At 35.7% G+C, this 8,186-nt stretch overlaps 1 long non-coding RNA gene across 1 annotated transcript; it reads left to right on the forward strand.

Moving 5' to 3' along the window:
• The first annotated feature begins 1,784 nt into the window (after positions 1 to 1,784).
• Positions 1,785 to 6,332, forward strand: LOC139970104 (uncharacterized). Its single transcript, XR_011794007.1, has 4 exons — positions 1,785 to 2,764; positions 3,632 to 3,815; positions 4,201 to 4,413; positions 4,938 to 6,332. It is a non-coding gene; the product is annotated as an uncharacterized lncRNA (long non-coding RNA).
• Positions 6,333 to 8,186: the final 1,854 nt, after the last annotated feature.

Below are 8,186 nucleotides of genomic sequence, written 5' to 3' on the forward strand. Positions count from 1 at the left end.
TATCGCGCAACGCTTGGGGCAGCTTAGACCTCGATATATACCCCAATGAACCGTTTTACAGCCATTCAGACAATCCTCGACAAAAATGATGGGACAGTATGAGCAGCAACGAGCGATATTGGTTTAAGCGCACCCCCTTCCCCCGTTCAATGTTGTAGCCAAAAGCGCTCAGAAACTGCAACATTGATACGGGGAGTGGGGTGTCCCATCTATTTTTGTCGAAGATTGAATCCTCGACAAAAATGATGGGACAGTATGAGCAGCAACGAGCGATATTGGTTTAAGCGCACCCCCTTCCCCCCGTTCAATGTTGTAGCCAAAAGCGCTCAGAAACTGCAACATTGATACGGGGAGTGGGGTGTCCCATCTATTTTTGTCGAAGATTGAATCCTCGACAAAAATAATGGGACAGTATGAGCAGCAACGAGCGATATTGGTTTAAGCGCACCCCCTTCCCCCCGTTCAATGTTGTAGCCAAAAGCGCTCAGAAACTGCAACATTGATACGGGGAGTGGGGTGTCCCATCTATTTTTGTCGAAGATTGTAGCTGCTTGATGACAACAAAGACACGTGCAATCGACAAACCATGTTTGCGTAAAATCCCCACAAAGCACCGACCACACGGTAGCTTAAAATCACAAACAGTCAACATGGAAGTCGAGCCTCACCATCTGTTTATTCGCTTAAATTGTGTCGCAGTTAGCTGGCGCTAAAATATTCACCAAATACTTTCGTTATTGCTGCTATCTTTGACCATATGGTAGTAAACCACAAGCCTAAGTCAATGGGGAAATCTAGCAGAACCATTCTGTTTATTCGCTCAAATTGTAAGGCAGTTAGCTGGAACTAAAAAAATCCATGGAATACTTTCATTATTGCCGCTATCTTCCACCACATGCTAGCCTAACACCACATCGGGTTTTTACACACACACAAAAGCGTAGCCATATTTACAACTTTCAATTACCTGGAAATTGGCAATTGTTTGGAATGTATGTGCTATGTTTTGAAGAGGTAATACAGTATTGTGCGTACACTGTTAGTTTTCACTGGTATATTTTTTTTCGTTTTCGGTGTTGCGTGATTTAATCTACACAGGGAAAAGAACCATTATGAATGGCTAAAACTTGAAATATTAAACAATTAAAACAGCCATCTACACTACAAGAAAGTTATTTCATTACATCAATCTTTAGTCCCAGGAGAAAATTCCTGTTAATACCTGTTACAATTTCAACTGGTTTTAACCGGAACCAACAGGGACTAACAGGTACCTGTTAACGACAACTGGTTTTATCAGGTATTGTGACCAAAACCAGTTTATACCAGTTAATTACCAGTTGCAACAGGTAAATTACCTATAAGCTGTAACAGGTACCAATTGGTTTTAACAGGTACCTGTTAAACCAGTTGCTTTCAACAGGTAAAATACCTGTTGAAAACAACTGGTTTAACAGGTACCTGTTGAAAACAACTGGTGTAACAGGTACCTGTTGAAAACAACTGGTTTAACAGCTACCTGTTGAAAACAACTGGTTAAACAGGTACCTGTTGAGAACAACTGGTTTAACAGGTACCTGTTGAAAACAACTGGTTTAACAGGTACCTGTTGAAAACAACTGGTTAAACAGGTACCTGTTGATAACAACTGGTTTACAGGTACCTGTTGAAAACAACTGGTTTAACAGGTACCTGTTGAAAACAACTGGTTTAACAGGTACATGTTGAAAACAACTGGTTTAACAGGTACCTGTTGAAAACAACTGGTTTAACAGGTACCTGTTGAAAACAACTGGTTTAACAGGTACCTGTTGAAAACAACTGGTTTAACAGGTACCTGTTGAAAACAACTGGTTTAACAGGTACCTGTTACACCAGTTGCATTCAACAGGTGCCAGTTGGTTCAAATTTCTGTCTCCACTTTAAGGCACATAATGGTGGATCACCGTTGTCAGGGAAGGTTTATGAGGGGAGGGGGGCTTGAAAATTTTTGTTTCTCAAAAAGGGCTTATATGCAAAATAATGCAATTATTTCCTTTTCTTTTGCTCCCTTCGTTTTTTTCACCGTCGGACATCACGTCCCCAATTTTTTTTTGTGGAGGTACTCTTTCCCCTGCCCCCCCTTCCCCACCCTCGCTGGCTTTGCCACTGCAAAGATGTGGTATAACATATGTCTGATCACTGAATTGTTTATTCTATTTGATACATTAAGGTAAAATGAAAAATTCACATATTAAATTTATGAGAGAGTTCTTCCAGATAGTATATGAATACGTAGCATACACATACATCAAAAGATTGAGACGAGCTTGCATCTATATTTAGATCAGTGATTCATAGTCTAAGAAAGTAAGACGCATATTGCCAAGTCAAGATCAAGATAAAAATAATTAATGTTTAAATTGTATTATGATTTAATCCTTTCTTATTTACTGTTGTTTTAAATTTTTAATATCAATTAATGATATTTGTAATTTTCGGTGACATAAAACTCTCAAATTGAGAGGCCAAAGACAATGTTTTCATTTTTTTTGTTAATCACATTTTGTACGAGGTTTAAGTTGAACTTTGACTTCAACACCATATTCAATTTCGAAACCGAGGAGCAACGGCAACTTGCATTGCACAGCGTAAGCATTGCTTGGCATGGTTTAATACGATCACTCTAAGCAACTTTCAACTGTTAATCACCCAAGAAGATCTAAAGAAGAATGGAAGTATTAACCGCCACCATCGGCCTACCTGTTGTTCCTTAAACTTGGAGGTAAAACTAACGTTAATTGTTAGGCACTGGCACAAAGTAGTATTATGATTGGCGTTACGCTACGCAGTTTTTGTTACCGTTGTTAGGCTAGCGTTTCGCAATACACAAGTGCAATGAAAGTGAGTAGCCTAGGTTTTCTATTGAGTACTGCAGTGCATTCTCAACACTAAACTGTGCATTCTATACACCAATTAACAATGTGTTATGTGTGTATTGGGCTAGATTGAACAGTCGCACATAATCTTCTAATTTATTTCCAAACAAATGCTGGGACTGAGTTTCAATAGTTGAAGCTTAGGTCTACACTCATTTGGTAAAGATTTCTTGAGTTTCCCATGTGAATCTAAATGGGTAGGCTATGTGATATTGAATAAAACAAGGCTAGACCTTCAAACTTACTGTTACAGTAGGCTGAACAAATTATGTTGGCTAGTCACCGGCATTATATACTTTAGTACTACTACTAGTAAGACTAAAAAAACGACTGAAAGACAAACTAACTTAGTGTGTCAAAGAACTGTTTCTTCTCTAGCCTAGGTCTAAATAGACTTGTTAAGTGAGCAAGCAAAATAACAACTTAAAACAATTAGGCCTATAAATAAGTTGGCTCAGTGCATTTGTGTTTCTAAAATCTTGTATTTTTAGATCTTAAAAACAAACAAAGATTTAGCCCATGTTTTACTATCTCTGTAGTCTGGGCATTTGATTCTGGTTCAAATTTTCAGCTTTATACAGTCTGCTTCAAACTTTGGGATTCTTTTTTTTTAGACTATTGTGGAAGCAAATCTCACATCACTTTGTGGTGACAACTTTATTTAATTTTTTTCAAATGATGACTACTGCTGCTTTGCTATTTCCTTTTTCCAGGAAGAATTGAAAAACCCAATATCCAGGTGAGGTTTCCTGTGATGTACGACACCAGTGTGGAGGCAACAACAGAAGAGGAGAACGTATATGGCTTAAAGACATAATGGTGTAAGATGATATTAAGAGTTCATCCGAGAGTCCAAAAAGCAAAGGAACAAGTGCCATAGAGAAGAAAGATGGAAGGGTGAGTTTAACTATTGTACCCAAATGTGTAATGATATTATTTAAATACTTTTCATAACCTGTTTATATATAATATAAAAAAAAACAGTCTGGTACATCATTTACGTACAAGCGACATAAGTTTGGCCATTTTTTTACTGATTTGGGATAATCATAAACATGGTTATTAAGCTTTGAAAAATAACTTGGTGTTATAGTGCAAAGCTAGTAATTATTTGGTAAAGCTGCTATTCCTGGCTTATAATTTGAGGGACCTTGATTTAAATGTTTACCTCCCAATATGTTGATGTACAATTTTAATGTAAATGTATGTTTATGATAATGTGAGTTATCATGTGCTATATCTGTATATATGCTTACAGGTATATCATATTTTCTGTTCACAGGGCAATATTGGTGCAGATTTTGGGCTTCCTGAAGACAAGTGGGAGGCCATTTGTAGTTAAGAGAACACTCTATGTTCGTGAAGACTTAACTGGTGTTGATTTGGGGTACCAACACTTTGAAAACGAAAGTCGTTGGGAATGCTTGCACAAGATTCAACAGTGACAGAGATGCAAAACCGCTGTTGTCTCCCGTGAAGGTTAATGCTATGGAAGGTTAGTCATTATGAAAAGCTTTCAAACAAGTAACCATTTATATTACAAGCTCATGACTTAGTACACAAGTGTACAATATAATTTACTGAATATGCTGTTTTTCAGGAGTAAGTAATTTTTTAACACTGACAGAACTATTTATCAGTAGGATTATGCATTCCAGTATCATGAGTTAACAACTGATATCATTTTGGTTGGTTCTTAATTGCCTTTGAGTTCTGACAGGAAGCCTACAATCAAACTACCATAGTGGTGTAGTTTTTCCAACCAAAAGATTGAGCAAACCCAAATTCTAAACCAAAAGAATGTTCTTGGTTAGACTGTGATTGCTAGTCCATTCAGGTTGGATACCAACAGAGATAAATATTGTGAGACATTCTAAGCCATAGGAAAGTTTGACCTTAACTTTCCATGAAAGCACTCATCTAGCAATGCAAGAGAGTTTGTTAAGTTTTAGGACCACACTGTTACTGTTAATCATGATAAGTCAATTCTTAAGTGTTCATACGCTTTGTTTCTTGCAGCACAATTCGTGGAACGTTTGAAAGAAAGCTGCAGTTTACTGAGGAAGCTACGAGGTTCAGTAAATACATATCCGAGAAGCTGACATCAATCGTAAAACAAAGAAGGCCTTAAAAAATTAGTATCATATTATTTTTTTTCAATGGTTATTGCTTACAATTAAACAGTCTTTAGTTTGATTCAAACTGACAGCATATTGCTGTCACTGACAAGTTAACTTTTCAGAGGAATTTTTCCAGACAGTTCTTTTTTTCAAAGTAGGATTAAACCCATATTTATTATTAGGTTTTTAACAGTTATTGTTTACCATTATATGGTATTTAGTTTTTTAATTAAATTCAGGAAATGGAAAGTATGTTGCTGTTAATTACAACTTAAGTTTTCAATGGAGATCTTCTGGACAGTTTTTCCTTGAAAGTGGTTTAACCATGACTATTATAGACTGATGTTGACTTTTACTTGGCAAAGTCATCTTTCCACTTTTGCCTTTTTTTTCTTTTTTAAAGAACTAACATTTCTAGTAATCAGTATGTACAAATGCCATTAAACAGTATTCAGATTTTTATTCAAACTCCAGAATAGACAGTTTATTGTCGTCACATATGTGTTCAGTATAAATATGCATTACAAATACATGCTTTGTAGGTAAATATTGTTTTTTAAGATCTGATTGTGGTAACCAATTTCAGAATGAATTCCTTTCAAAAGGTTACTGTCTGACTAGCTATTATTATTGTCTGCCTAGCATGCAGAACTGCAGACTACATAGTTTGGTAATGCTAACTCTTGAATAACTTTTATCTATTCAGCTGTAACTTTTATTTTGATATAATGATTGATAAAAAATTAACCTTTATATTGTTTTAACAGATAGAGTTTCCTTTCTTAATTGCCACAGCAATACATGAAATCATTGTTTTAATGAACATATTTAGTTGGTATTTCATCATATATGTAAGTTTTTAATGTGTAATGTGAAAGCGTTTACTTCAGAAGTTTGCTTTCTTGTTAGACTCCAAATTTATGTTTTCTTTTTCATTGCCCCTAACTTTGCATTATTGTGCAGTACTATACTTTTGCCATTCATGTTTGATCCATTAACTTGTCTTAACTTTGTTGGAATAAAATGATATTTTCAGATTTTTGTTAACAGTGATTTTTACTCCATCTGCTGGAAGTTCTCCCTCGCCTTAACTTGCTTGTTAAGTGTTAGACCTACATCATGTGCAACTGTAAAGAGCAATTTTAAACCTGTTGAAATTCATCGCCACCTGTTTTCACCAGATAACTTGTTGAAAACAATTGAACCTGTGGAAAATCCTACTGTTATAACCAGCTTAAAACCTTCCATACATGTTCTTACCTGTTAAAACGTTTTCAATACCAGTAAAGACATGTTGAAAACAGAACCAGTTAAAACCTGTTACCCCTGTTGAAAACAGTTGAAACCAGTTCATACAGTATGTTATTACCAGTTAATAGCTGTTGCGCCTGTTGAAAACAGTTGAAACCTGTTATTACCAGTTAATACCTGTTTATGCCAGTTAAAAGCTGTTGTGCCTGTTGAAACTTGTTGAAAACAGTTGAAACCTATTAATACCAGTTAAAAACTGTTATGCCTGTTGAAAACAGTTGAAACCTGTTATTACCAGTTAATACCTGTTAATACCAGCTAAAGCTGTTGTGCCTGTTGAAACCTGTTGAAAACAGTTGAAACCTGTTAATACCAGCTAATACCTGTTAATACCAGTTAAAAACTGTTATGCCTGTTGAAAACAGTTGAAACCTGTTAATTCCAGTTAATACCTGTCAATACCAGTTAACACCCGTTAATACCATTTAATACCTGTTATTACCTGTCACCAAATACCAGTTGCAACAGGTACCTGTTAAAACCAGTTCAACAGGTATTAACTGGAATTTTCACCTGGGGTATTCGCGTGTCCTGATTAATCAAAACATGAAGTCATGAAAGCACTCGCGTAGCAGTAATGCGACCCCCCCCCCTCTCAGAAAACGGGTACCCGTCTTGTGAGCTTTCGATTCGGGTACACGAATGTTCGGTTCGGTACCCGGGTATTCGGGTACCCGAATCAGGCCTAGAATGTTCTTACTCATTAAATAAAAATAATGCTCAAGAGAAAGTTTTCATCCTTCGCTTGGATGAAGTAAATTACCATGGATGCAACTATGCTGCGGGCTATGGTAGTGTCTGATGAAAAAGGAATTATCACGGTTATGCAAACTACCTGTAGATACGTGTTTCTTGAGTTTAATGGAAATGAGCATTTGTCATATCGTCATCAGTATTGTTACCGAATCTTAACCGTAAAACAACAAGGACGTGCAGTTAGTTATAGCAGGTGGGTAGATCTGAACCGGTAAAACGGGAATTATTTCTATAGTGCGCACTTCAACTATGATATCGTGGATAGATCGTCTACAATAGTTAATTCCGGAATCAGAAAATGTAAACAAACAGTAACAAAGAGATTTTACAATGGTCTGTTCTATTTCAATTCAACAAGTATTGTAATTGTATACAATTGCTGCTGATATTTCTGTTTAGTTCGTGTTGTAGTTTTGTCACGGCCTTATTGATGTTCTGAAAGACAAACTACAACAAAAAACATAATTTATATAGATATGATATCTTCATTCATAGTTGTTTACATGTAAGTGTATTTTTTGTCTCCATTAACACTTCTGTCAATAATATACTTTAATGTTGGTTTCTTGAAACTTCTTAGAAATGTGGACAGTGTTATTGTTCAATGTTACTATTGTGCATGTCAAGTCATAATAACACGATGTTAGATTATGCAAACCTTATATGTTAGGGCAAGTAGAGAGAGTGATGTATTTAGTCGTAATACAGATTAAACAAACATACCTAAGAAAGTGGCTGGAAACAAGACATATAACCTTAGTTTACACAACTGACATACTCTCAGGACATCGGAAACGTGATCACGTGATTATGACGATGTTTTGTCTAGTCTTGTAGCTCTATAATTCAACTCAATAAAGTATTTCTAAATTCATTTAGTCCTTTTCTATGATAAATATTTAAATTATTAGTTTTCATGGTCTTTGATGATGTCACTAATGCGTTGCAATGTAAAGCTGAATATCTTGATAACCGGGTAGCTTTACAAACATCACGAACAATCAAATGTTTCATTTCTCTGTACAATAACACATCTATACTAAGATTCTACCTAAATTCATTATTTAAATTAATTAAGAGT

This window comes from Apostichopus japonicus, chromosome 7, assembly GCF_037975245.1.
Source record: "Apostichopus japonicus isolate 1M-3 chromosome 7, ASM3797524v1, whole genome shotgun sequence".
NCBI lineage: Eukaryota > Metazoa > Echinodermata > Holothuroidea > Aspidochirotida > Stichopodidae > Apostichopus > Apostichopus japonicus.